Consider the following 13,684-nt stretch of genomic DNA (forward strand, 5'->3'; position numbering starts at 1 on the left):
GCACCCTTGAGCATGAATCTTTTTATCTTTAAATATAATTGGCATTAAACCAAACCCTTTAGGACCAGATCAATACAGCAGCAAAGAATGCTGATGAATTGCTGTTTGCCGCTTAATCCCATAACACCCGACATCTAAATGGGGTTTGGTGAAATGTTTGCCATAACAAATGTCCTTATGTCAAAGAGCAGAAAGTCCAGAGGTCCTAATCAATGGTTTGGTTGGCTCTCCCTTTGCGCTTGCCTTAAGGCGTCAGCACCAGAGGCTGCCCGATTGCGCCCTGCAAGCAACCAGTGTTGGCCCATCCTTTAAGAGATTCTGAGGCTGATTTCAATGTTATTTTTGCTGCTGATTTAAGGATTGCTCAACCTTCAGCCCACGTCTAGTTTCCTTGGCTATGCCCTTGACATCTTTTACAGCTTGTATTGGTGGGAGATGATGTGAGTTTATCAAGAGCAACGGGATATGAGGCATGTGGGCCATAAAAAACAGGTCTAGGATCATTTTTATAAGAAAGTCTCTTTAAGTAGGGAACTTTGGACAACCCTGCTGAGAGCGAAAGGATTACACAAAAGGTAGGGGTGTCAGTGGGTCAAGGGATAGCACATCTGACTGTGAATCAGTTTATTGTAAGTCCAAATCCTACCTGTTTCAACATGTTTCCAGGCTTTTTGTTTCATTTCTTAACTGAACTTAACTTCCTATGTACCTCAAGCAAAACATGTACTAATATTGGAATGAAAATGGGAAAATTGAATTGGCCCCTGCTTCAAAGGATGACACGCACATTCGTAAAGCATTCACTATTTTTGGCACACGACAGGACAGAAACTTTCTTAATCTGCAAGTCTTTATTTTTTAATACATCTTTTTTAATGAAGATTGAAATTGTATGTTCATACATATTACACGACAACACAATACATTTTGCGCCAAATTCAACACTAATGCCTCGGGAGCCGTTTACTTGTGAGTCCTATTGACTGAATGAACAGCCCCACCACCTTCAATTTCTTGACTTGTACTTTTAGAAGTGGCACGCTGCTTTTGTTTTTTTATCCCATTCTACCAAACTCGGTATTATCACTTTTCCCCCTTGTTGTGCACTCCAGCGTAAACTGCTTTAAGGTGCTATTTGCAAACATCGCTCTGAACTACAGCTTTACTTGCTTCTAGGCCTTAATCTTTAATTGTGGCTGAGCAGTGTACTCCGGATTTGGCTGCTTTTAGTTGGTTGATTCTTTTTTGATTTCTGTAACTTTCAAACAGTCCCATTGTGAATTACCATTGTCGCAATGTGCTGCAGTGCAGGGAAACTTAAAAGTAATGGTAGGGAGAGGACGAGGGAGAGGGAGGGGGGTTGTGGGTGGTGGAAAGGAGGGAGGGAGGGAGGGAGGGAGGGAGGAGAGAGACAGAGAGAGAGAAAACAAAGAAAATATGGTATTTGGTGGCTATGTATTTGCATGGAAAAGATTTTAGGCTTTTAATCAAGGGGAAAGGGGCTCTGTGGCTGGTATCTCAGCCTGTTGATGCTTTGTTGAGCTGCTTGGAACATGCAAGGAAGGAGACCTGAAGCACTCCCGACCAGGTTGCATGTCTCCAAGTTACTGAAATCCCACAGACCTCCTCCCTGTGCCACAAAGTTCTGGGCACTGAGCTCTGCAGTTGTTTCCCACAGGTCGCCAAGTGCCCCAGATTTACTTTCTCATAGTTGCTAGTTACTGCTACCCCACCTCGACCACTATATTTTCCCCAGATACTTGCTACTGTGGAGTAAGCAGGGCTAAGAGAGAGGGAGAGGGGGTGTGCCTATGCAAATCATCTGCCAGTATGCTTCCTGGGAGGTCATTCCATCTCACCAGCTGACACCTAGGCAGTGGCAGGTAATTTGGAGAACAGACATATTCGGACAGGCCACAGAGCAAAGGCTGGGCCGTTGATTGAGGATCCATTTAGCCATGTCTCCCTAAGTTACCGAGGTCCAGAAAAATTCCACCCTCAGCTCTTATAGAGAGGTCCTTGGCCGATCGTGGCCGATCAGGGCAGTGAAGGGTCAGGGGTGACTGCACACTGCCTCACTTTTTCACTGCTTTCTACAGCGGTAATGCCTTTGCAGAAGGGGCCTGTACAAGTGATGTTGTCCTGCGCTATGGGAAAGTGACATTTATCCACTGACATTAACCAAATTACTTGCGCTGTTCAATGCACATACATGCATAGAAATCATGTTATGTTTTTTTGGGGAAGGTCTAGAGTGTCCTGCTGATGATTTATTAAGCTGTCTGCTACTCTTGCTTTTACATAGTCTTCCCTGCCCAGGCATGTTTAAGTCATACTGTATGTCCCTCCATTACAATGAAAACTCTGTTGAAAGCACAGAGGTACATAGGAATGGATCTGTTAAGAAATGAAACAAAAAGCCTGGAAAAATGTGGAAACGGGTAGGATTTGGACTTACAATTAACTAACAGTTAGATGTGCTATCCCTTGACCCACTGACCCCCTTTCCTTTTGTGTAATCCTTTTTTCTCAGTAGGGTTTTCCAAAGTGGATTTCATATAAAAGATCCTAGACCTGCATTCTGTGGCACACATGCCTCATATCCCGTTGCTCTTGATAAACTCACTTCATCTCTCACCAATATAAGCTGTAAAAGATTTTCAGGGCTTAGCCAAGCAAACTAGACGCGGGTCGAAGGTTGAGCAATCCTTTAATCAGCAGCAAAGTTAACATTGAAATCAGCCTCAGAATCTCTTAAAGGATGGTCCAATATCTGTTGCTGGCAGCGCGCAATGGGGCAGCCTGGGTGCTGACACCTTAAGCCATCTCCTGTTCTTGCCTTGTCCTTGATCCAGCCATGGGCCCACATACACTCAGAGGTACAGAGTGTTTCTCATGTCTATGGGTCTTCTGTGATGCTCTTACGCTTGCATCACACAGCCATCGTGATGGGGAGGGGGTGTCAATTTGCAAGCACCCTTGAGCATGAATCTTTTTATCTTTAAATATAATTGGCATTAAACCAAACCCTTTAGGACCAGATCAATACAGCAGCAAAGAATGCTGATGAATTGCTGTTTGCCGCTTAATCCCATAACACCCGACATCTAAATGGGGTTTGGTGAAATGTTTGCCATAACAAATGTCCTTATGTCAAAGAGCAGAAAGTCCAGAGGTCCTAATCAATGGTTTGGTTGGCTCTCCCTTTGCGCTTGCCTTAAGGCGTCAGCACCAGAGGCTGCCCGATTGCGCCCTGCAAGCAACCAGTGTTGGCCCATCCTTTAAGAGATTCTGAGGCTGATTTCAATGTTATTTTTGCTGCTGATTTAAGGATTGCTCAACCTTCAGCCCACGTCTAGTTTCCTTGGCTATGCCCTTGACATCTTTTACAGCTTGTATTGGTGGGAGATGATGTGAGTTTATCAAGAGCAACGGGATATGAGGCATGTGGGCCATAAAAAACAGGTCTAGGATCATTTTTATAAGAAAGTCTCTTTAAGTAGGGAACTTTGGACAACCCTGCTGAGAGCGAAAGGATTACACAAAAGGTAGGGGGGTCAGTGGGTCAAGGGATAGCACATCTGACTGTGAATCAGTTTATTGTAAGTCCAAATCCTACCTGTTTCAACATGTTTCCAGGCTTTTTGTTTCATTTCTTAACTGAACTTAACTTCCTATGTACCTCAGCAAAACATGTACTAATATTGGAATGAAAATGGGAAAATTGAATTGGCCCCTGCTTCAAAGGATGACACGCACATTCGTAAAGCATTCACTATTTTTGGCACACGACAGGACAGAAACTTTCTTAATCTGCAAGTCTTTATTTTTTAATACATCTTTTTTAATGAAGATTGAAATTGTATGTTCATACATATTACACGACAACACAATACATTTTGCGCCAAATTCAACACTAATGCCTCGGGAGCCGTTTACTTGTGAGTCCTATTGACTGAATGAACAGCCCCACCACCTTCAATTTCTTGACTTGTACTTTTAGAAGTGGCACGCTGCTTTTGTTTTTTTATCCCATTCTACCAAACTCGGTATTATCACTTTTCCCCCTTGTTGTGCACTCCAGCGTAAACTGCTTTAAGGTGCTATTTGCAAACATCGCTCTGAAGTACAGCTTTACTTGCTTCTAGGCCTTAATCTTTAATTGTGGCTGAGCAGTGTACTCCGGATTTGGCTGCTTTTAGTTGGTTGATTCTTTTTTGATTTCTGTAACTTTCAAACAGTCCCATTGTGAATTACCATTGTCGCAATGTGCTGCAGTGCAGGGAAACTTAAAAGTAATGGTAGGGAGAGGACGAGGGAGAGGGAGGGGGGTTGTGGGTGGTGGAAAGGAGGGAGGGAGGGAGGGAGAGAGAGAGGGAGGGAGGGAGGGAGGGAGGAGAGAGAGACAGAGAGAGAGAAAACAAAGAAAATATGGTATTCGGGGGCTATGTGTTTGCATGGAAAAGATTTTAGGCTTTTAATCAAGTGGAAAGGGGCTCTGTGGCTGGTATCTCAGCCTGTTGATGCTTTGAAGAGTTGCTTGGAACATGCAAGGAAGGAGACCTGAAGCACTCCCGACCAGGTTGCATGTCTCCAAGTTACTGAAATCCCACAGACCTCCTCCCTGTGCCACAAAGTTCTGGGCACTGAGCTCTGCAGTTGTTTCCCACAGGTCGCCAAGTGCCCCAGATTTACTTTCTCATAGTTGCTAGTTACTGCTACCCCACCTCGACCACTATATTTTCCCCAGATACTTGCTACTGTGGAGTAAGCAGGGCTAAGAGAGAGGGAGAGGGGGTGTGCCTATGCAAATCATCTGCCAGTATGCTTCCTGGGAGGTCATTCCATCTCACAAGCTGACACCTGGGCAGTGGCAGGTAATTTGGAGAACAGACATATTCGGACAGGCCACAGAGCAAAGGCTGGGCCGTTGATTGAGGATCCATTTAGCCATGTCTCCCTAAGTTACCGAGGTCCAGAAAAATTCCACCCTCAGCTCTTATAGAGAGGTCCTTGGCCGATCGTGGCCGATCAGGGCAGTGAAGGGTCAGGGGTGACTGCACACTGCCTCACTTTTTCACTGCTTTCTACAGCGGTAATGCCTTTGCAGAAGGGGCCTGTACAAGTGATGTTGTCCTGCGCTATGGGAAAGTGACATTTATCCACTGACATTAACCAAATTACTTGCGCTGTTCAACGCACATACATGCAGAGAAATAATTTTATATTTTTTGGGGAAGGTGTAGAGGGTTCTGCTGATGATTCTTTTAAGCTGTCTGCTACTCTTGCTTTTACATAGTCTTTCCTGCCCAGGAATGTTTTACGGCCTACTGTATGTCCCTCCCTTACAACGAAAAATCTGTTGAAAGCACAGAGGTACATAGGAATGGATCTGTTAAGAAATGAAACAAAAAGCCTGGAAAAATGTGGAAACGGGTAGGATTTGGACTTACAATTAACTAACAGTTAGATGTGCTATCCCTTGACCCACTGACCCCCTTTCCTTTTGTGTAATCCTTTTTTTCTCAGTAGGGTTTTCCAAAGTGGATTTCATATAAAAGATCCTAGACCTGCATTCTGTGGCACACATGCCTCATATCCCGTTGCCCTTGATAAACTCACTTCATCTCTCACCAATATAAGCTGTAAAAGATTTTCAGGGCTTAGCCAAGCAAACTAGACGCGGGTCGAAGGTTGAGCAATCCTTTAATCAGCAGCAAAGTTAACATTGAAATCAGCCTCAGAATCTCTTAAAGGATGGTCCAATATCTGTTGCTGGCAGCGCGCAATGGGGCAGCCTGGGTGCTGACACCTTAAGCCATCTCCTGTTCTTGCCTTGTCCTTGATCCAGCCATGGGCCCACATACACTCAGAGGTACAGAGTGTTTCTCATGTCTATGGGTCTTCTGTGATGCTCTTACGCTTGCATCACACAGCCATCGTGATGGGGAGGGGGTGTCGATTTGCAAGCACCCTTGAGCATGAATCTTTTTATCTTTAAATATAATTGGCATTAAACCAAACCCTTTAGGACCAGATCAATACAGCAGCAAAGAATGCTGATGAATTGCTGTTTGCCGCTTAATCCCATAACATCCGACATCTAAATGGGGTTTGGTCAAATGTTTGCCATAACAAATGTCCTTATGTCAAAGAGCAGAAAGTCCAGAGGTCCTAATCAATGGTTTGGTTGGCTCTCCCTTTGCGCTTGCCTTAAGGCGTCAGCACCAGAGGCTGCCCGATTGCGCCCTGCAAGCAACCAGTGTTGGCCCATCCTTTAAGAGATTCTGAGGCTGATTTCAATGTTATTTTTGCTGCTGATTTAAGGATTGCTCAACCTTCAGCCCACGTCTAGTTTCCTTGGCTATGCCCTTGACATCTTTTACAGCTTGTATTGGTGGGAGATGATGTGAGTTTATCAAGAGCAACGGGATATGAGGCATGTGGGCCATAAAAAACAGGTCTAGGATCATTTTTATAAGAAAGTCTCTTTAAGTAGGGAACTTTGGACAACCCTGCTGAGAGCGAAAGGATTACACAAAAGGTAGGGGTGTCAGTGGGTCAAGGGATAGCACATCTGACTGTGAATCAGTTTATTGTAAGTCCAAATCCTACCTGTTTCAACATGTTTCCAGGCTTTTTGTTTCATTTCTTAACTGAACTTAACTTCCTATGTACCTCAAGCAAAACATGTACTAATATTGGAATGAAAATGGGAAAATTGAATTGGCCCCTGCTTCAAAGGATGACACGCACATTCGTAAAGCATTCACTATTTTTGGCACACGACAGGACAGAAACTTTCTTAATCTGCAAGTCTTTATTTTTTAATACATCTTTTTTAATGAAGATTGAAATTGTATGTTCATACATATTACACGACAACACAATACATTTTGCGCCAAATTCAACACTAATGCCTCGGGAGCCGTTTACTTGTGAGTCCTATTGACTGAATGAACAGCCCCACCACCTTCAATTTCTTGACTTGTACTTTTAGAAGTGGCACGCTGCTTTTGTTTTTTTATCCCATTCTACCAAACTCTGTATTATCACTTTTCCCCCTTGTTGTGCACTCCAGCGTAAACTGCTTTAAGGTGCTATTTGCAAACATCGCTCTGAACTACAGCTTTACTTGCTTCTAGGCCTTAATCTTTAATTGTGGCTGAGCAGTGTACTCCGGATTTGGCTGCTTTTAGTTGGTTGATTCTTTTTTGATTTCTGTAACTTTCAAACAGTCCCATTGTGAATTACCATTGTCGCAATGTGCTGCAGTGCAGGGAAACTTAAAAGTAATGGTAGGGAGAGGACGAGGGAGAGGGAGGGGGGTTGTGGGTGGTGGAAAGGAGGGAGGGAGGGAGGGAGGGAGGAGAGAGAGACAGAGAGAGAGAAAACAAAGAAAATATGGTATTCGGGGGCTATGTGTTTGCATGGAAAAGATTTTAGGCTTTTAATCAAGTGGAAAGGGGCTCTGTGGCTGGTATCTCAGCCTGTTGATGCTTTGTTGAGTTGCTTGGAACATGCAAGGAAGGAGACCTGAAGCACTCCCGACCAGGTTGCATGTCTCCAAGTTACTGAAATCCCACAGACCTCCTCCCTGTGCCACAAAGTTCTGGGCACTGAGCTCTGCAGTTGTTTCCCACAGGTCGCCAAGTGCCCCAGATTTACTTTCTCATAGTTGCTAGTTACTGCTACCCCACCTCGACCACTATATTTTCCCCAGATACTTGCTACTGTGGAGTAAGCAGGGCTAAGAGAGAGGGAGAGGGGGTGTGCCTATGCAAATCATCTGCCAGTATGCTTCCTGGGAGGTCATTCCATCTCACAAGCTGACACCTGGGCAGTGGCAGGTAATTTGGAGAACAGACATATTCGGACAGGCCACAGAGCAAAGGCTGGGCCGTTGATTGAGGATCCATTTAGCCATGTCTCCCTAAGTTACCGAGGTCCAGAAAAATTCCACCCTCAGCTCTTATAGAGAGGTCCTTGGCCGATCGTGGCCGATCAGGGCAGTGAAGGGTCAGGGGTGACTGCACACTGCCTCACTTTTTCACTGCTTTCTACAGCGGTAATGCCTTTGCAGAAGGGGCCTGTACAAGTGATGTTGTCCTGCGCTATGGGAAAGTGACATTTATCCACTGACATTAACCAAATTACTTGCGCTGTTCAACGCACATACATGCAGAGAAATAATTTTATATTTTTTGGGGAAGGTGTAGAGGGTTCTGCTGATGATTCTTTTAAGCTGTCTGCTACTCTTGCTTTTACATAGAGTCTTTCCTGCCCAGGAATGTTTTACGGCCTACTGTATGTCCCTCCCTTACAACGAAAAATCTGTTGAAAGCACAGAGGTACATAGGAATGGATCTGTTAAAAAATGAAACAGAAAGCCTGGAACATGTCGAAACTGGTAGTGTTTGGATTTAGCACATTTGACTGTGAGTCAGTTTATTGTATCAGTTGACCCACTGACCCCCTTACCTCCTGTGTAATACTTTTGCTCTCGGTAGGGTTGTCCAAAGTTCCCTTCTTAAGTGGCTTTCTTATAAAAAATACTAGACCTGCTTTTTGTGGCACACAAGCCTCATATCCCGTTGCAGTTGATAAACTCACATCATCTCCCACCAGTACAAGCTGTAAAGGAATTCCAGGGCTTATCCAAACAAACTAGACGTGGGTCAAGGTTGAGCAATCCTTAAATCAGCAGCAAAGTTAAAATTGAAATCAGCCTCAGAATCTTTTAAAGGACGGTCCAACATCTGTTGCTTACAGGGCTCAATCGGACACCCTCTGGTGCTGACGCCTTACCCACCTCCTGTTCTTGCCTTGTCCTTGATACAGCCATGGGCCCACATACACTCAGAGGTACAGAGTTTTTCTCATGTCTATGGGTCTATTGTGATGCTCTCAGGCTTGCATCACCCAGCCATTGTGATGGGGAGGGGGTGTCATTTTGCAAGCACCCTGGAGCATTAATCTTTCTATCTTTAAATATAATTGGCATTAAACTAAAACCCTTAAGGACCAGATCAATACAGCAGCAACGAATGCTTATTCATTGTTGTTTGCCTCTTCATTTCATACCACCCGATATCTAAATGGTGTTTGGACTTTCTGCCCTCTGACATAAGGACATTTGGAATGGCAAACCTTTGACCTGAGATCCTAATGAATGGTTTGATTGACTCTCCCTTTGCGCTTGCTTCTGCAACACATGTACTAATATTGGAATGATAATGGGAAAATTAAATTGGCCCCTGCTCTAAAGGATGACACGCACATTCGTAAAGCATTCACTATTTTTGGCACATGACAGGACAGAAACTTTCTTAATTTGCAAGTCTTTATTTTTTAATAGATCTTTTTTAATGAAGATTGAAATTGTATGTTCATTCATATTACACGACAACACAATACATTTTGCGCCAAATTCAACACTAATGCCTCAGGAGCCTTTTACTTGTGAATCCTCTTGACTGAATGAACAGCCACGTCCCCTTGAATTTCTTGACTTGTACTTTTAGAAGTGGCATGCTTCTTTTGTTTTTTTTATCCCATTCTACCAAACTCAGTATTATCACTTTCCCCCTTGTTCTGCACTCCAGCGTAAACTGCTTTGAGGTGATATTTGCAAAGATCGCTCTGAACTACAGCTTTACTTGCTTCTGGGCCTTAATCTTTAATTGGAGCTGAGCAGTGTACTCCGGACGTGGCTGCTTATAGTTGGTTGATTTCTTTTTTGATTTCTGTAACTTTCAAACAGTCCCATTGTGAAATACCATTGTCACAATGTGCTGCAGTGCATGAAAACTTAAAATTAATGGGAGGATTGAGGGAGAGGGAGAGGGGGGAAGAGAGAGGGCGGGAGGGTGGGAAGGAGTGAGTGAGTGAGGGAGGGAGGGAGGGAGGGAGGGAGGGAGGGAGGGAGGGAGGGAAGGAGGGAGGGAGGAGAGAGACAGAGAGAGAAAACAAAGAAAATATGGTATTTGGTGGCTATGTATTTGCATGGAAAAGATTTTAGGCTTTTAATCAAGGGGAAAGGGGCTCTGTGGCTGGTATCTCAGCCTGTTGATGCTTTGTTGAGTTGCTTGGAACATGCAAGGAAGGAGACCTGAAGCACTCCCGACCAGGTTGCATGTCTCCAAGTTACTGAAATCCCACAGACCTCCTCCCTGTGCCACAAAGTTCTGGGCACTGAGCTCTGCAGTTGTTTCCCACAGGTCGCCAAGTGCCCCAGATTTACTTTCTCATAGTTGCTAGTTACTGCTACCCCACCTCGACCACTATATTTTCCCCAGATACTTGCTACTGTGGAGTAAGCAGGGCTAAGAGAGAGGGAGAGGGGGTGTGCCTATGCAAATCATCTGCCAGTATGCTTCCTGGGAGGTCATTCCATCTCACAAGCTGACACCTGGGCAGTGGCAGGTAATTTTGAGAACAGACATATTCGGACAGGCCACAGAGCAAAGGCTGGGCCGTTGATTGAGGATCCATTTAGCCATGTCTCCCTAAGTTACCGAGGTCCAGAAAAATTCCACCCTCAGCTCTTATAGAGAGGTCCTTGGCCGATCGTGGCCGATCAGGGCAGTGAAGGGTCAGGGGTGACTGCACACTGCCTCACTTTTTCACTGCTTTCTACAGCGGTAATGCCTTTGCAGAAGGGGCCTGTACAAGTGATGTTGTCCTGCGCTATGGGAAAGTGACATTTATCCACTGACATTAACCAAATTACTTGCGCTGTTCAACGCACATACATGCAGAGAAATAATTTTATATTTTTTGGGGAAGGTGTAGAGGGTTCTGCTGATGATTCTTTTAAGCTGTCTGCTACTCTTGCTTTTACATAGAGTCTTTCCTGCCCAGGAATGTTTTACGGCCTACTGTATGTCCCTCCCTTACAACGAAAAATCTGTTGAAAGCACAGAGGTACATAGGAATGGATCTGTTAAAAAATGAAACAGAAAGCCTGGAACATGTCGGAACTGGTAGTGTTTGGATTTAGCACATTTGACTGTGAGTCAGTTTATTGTATCAGTTGACCCACTGACCCCCTTACCTCCTGTGTAATACTTTTGCTCTCGGTAGGGTTGTCCAAAGTTCCCTTCTTAAGTGGCTTTCTTATAAAAAATACTAGACCTGCTTTTTGTGGCACACAAGCCTCATATCCCGTTGCAGTTGATAAACTCACATCTTCTCCCACCAGTACAAGCTGTAAAGGAATTCCAGGGCTTATCCAAACAAACTAGACGTGGGTCAAGGTTGAGCAATCCTTAAATCAGCAGCAAAGTTAAAATTGAAATCAGCCTCAGAATCTTTTAAAGGACGGTCCAACATCTGTTGCTTACAGGGCTCAATCGGACACCCTCTGGTGCTGACGCCTTACCCACCTCCTGTTCTTGCCTTGTCCTTGATACAGCCATGGGCCCACATACACTCAGAGGTACAGAGTTTTTCTCATGTCTATGGGTCTATTGTGATGCTCTCAGGCTTGCATCACCCAGCCATTGTGATGGGGAGGGGGTGTCATTTTGCAAGCACCCTGGAGCATTAATCTTTCTATCTTTAAATATAATTGGCATTAAACTAAAACCCTTAAGGACCAGATCAATACAGCAGCAACGAATGCTTATTCATTGTTGTTTGCCTCTTCATTTCATACCACCCGATATCTAAATGGTGTTTGGACTTTCTGCCCTCTGACATAAGGACATTTGGAATGGCAAACCTTTGACCTGAGATCCTAATGAATGGTTTGATTGACTCTCCCTTTGCGCTTGCTTCTGCAACACATGTACTAATATTGGAATGATAATGGGAAAATTAAATTGGCCCCTGCTCTAAAGGATGACACGCACATTCGTAAAGCATTCACTATTTTTGGCACATGACAGGACAGAAACTTTCTTAATTTGCAAGTCTTTATTTTTTAATAGATCTTTTTTAATGAAGATTGAAATTGTATGTTCATTCATATTACACGACAACACAATACATTTTGCGCCAAATTCAACACTAATGCCTCAGGAGCCTTTTACTTGTGAATCCTCTTGACTGAATGAACAGCCACGTCCCCTTGAATTTCTTGACTTGTACTTTTAGAAGTGGCATGCTTCTTTTGTTTTTTTTATCCCATTCTACCAAACTCAGTATTATCACTTTCCCCCTTGTTCTGCACTCCAGCGTAAACTGCTTTGAGGTGATATTTGCAAAGATCGCTCTGAACTACAGCTTTACTTGCTTCTGGGCCTTAATCTTTAATTGGAGCTGAGCAGTGTACTCCGGACGTGGCTGCTTATAGTTGGTTGATTTCTTTTTTGATTTCTGTAACTTTCAAACAGTCCCATTGTGAAATACCATTGTCACAATGTGCTGCAGTGCATGAAAACTTAAAATTAATGGGAGGATTGAGGGAGAGGGAGAGGGGGGAAGAGAGAGGGCGGGAGGGTGGGAAGGAGTGAGTGAGTGAGGGAGGGAGGGAGGGAGGGAGGGAGGGAGGGAGGGAGGGAGGGAAGGAGGGAGGGAGGAGAGAGACAGAGAGAGAAAACAAAGAAAATATGGTATTTGGTGGCTATGTATTTGCATGGAAAAGATTTTAGGCTTTTAATCAAGGGGAAAGGGGCTCTGTGGCTGGTATCTCAGCCTGTTGATGCTTTGTTGAGTTGCTTGGAACATGCAAGGAAGGAGACCTGAAGCACTCCCGACCAGGTTGCATGTCTCCAAGTTACTGAAATCCCACAGACCTCCTCCCTGTGCCACAAAGTTCTGGGCACTGAGCTCTGCAGTTGTTTCCCACAGGTCGCCAAGTGCCCCAGATTTACTTTCTCATAGTTGCTAGTTACTGCTACCCCACCTCGACCACTATATTTTCCCCAGATACTTGCTACTGTGGAGTAAGCAGGGCTAAGAGAGAGGGAGAGGGGGTGTGCCTATGCAAATCATCTGCCAGTATGCTTCCTGGGAGGTCATTCCATCTCACAAGCTGACACCTGGGCAGTGGCAGGTAATTTTGAGAACAGACATATTCGGACAGGCCACAGAGCAAAGGCTGGGCCGTTGATTGAGGATCCATTTAGCCATGTCTCCCTAAGTTACCGAGGTCCAGAAAAATTCCACCCTCAGCTCTTATAGAGAGGTCCTTGGCCGATCGTGGCCGATCAGGGCAGTGAAGGGTCAGGGGTGACTGCACACTGCCTCACTTTTTCACTGCTTTCTACAGCGGTAATGCCTTTGCAGAAGGGGCCTGTACAAGTGATGTTGTCCTGCGCTATGGGAAAGTGACATTTATCCACTGACATTAACCAAATTACTTGCGCTGTTCAACGCACATACATGCAGAGAAATAATTTTATATTTTTTGGGGAAGGTGTAGAGGGTTCTGCTGATGATTCTTTTAAGCTGTCTGCTACTCTTGCTTTTACATAGAGTCTTTCCTGCCCAGGAATGTTTTACGGCCTACTGTATGTCCCTCCCTTACAACGAAAAATCTGTTGAAAGCACAGAGGTACATAGGAATGGATCTGTTAAAAAATGAAACAGAAAGCCTGGAACATGTCGGAACTGGTAGTGTTTGGATTTAGCACATTTGACTGTGAGTCAGTTTATTGTATCAGTTGACCCACTGACCCCCTTACCTCCTGTGTAATACTTTTGCTCTCGGTAGGGTTGTCCAAAGTTCCCTTCTTAA

General features: G+C 44.5%; 2 non-coding genes across 2 annotated transcripts; both read left to right on the plus strand.

The window, feature by feature from the left end:
* Positions 1 to 9,197: 9,197 nt before the first annotated feature.
* On the plus strand, positions 9,198 to 9,304 carry LOC138567923 (U6 spliceosomal RNA). The gene has a single exon (XR_011302301.1). It is a non-coding gene; the product is annotated as a U6 spliceosomal RNA (small nuclear RNA).
* A 2,468-nt stretch (positions 9,305 to 11,772) lies between these two features.
* Positions 11,773 to 11,879, plus strand: LOC138567924 (U6 spliceosomal RNA). The gene has a single exon (XR_011302302.1). It is a non-coding gene; the product is annotated as a U6 spliceosomal RNA (small nuclear RNA).
* Positions 11,880 to 13,684: the final 1,805 nt, after the last annotated feature.

Source organism: Ambystoma mexicanum, chromosome 2p (genome assembly GCF_040938575.1).
Source record: "Ambystoma mexicanum isolate Mex_15411 chromosome 2p, UKY_AmexF1_1, whole genome shotgun sequence".
Taxonomy (NCBI): Eukaryota; Metazoa; Chordata; class Amphibia; order Caudata; family Ambystomatidae; genus Ambystoma; species Ambystoma mexicanum.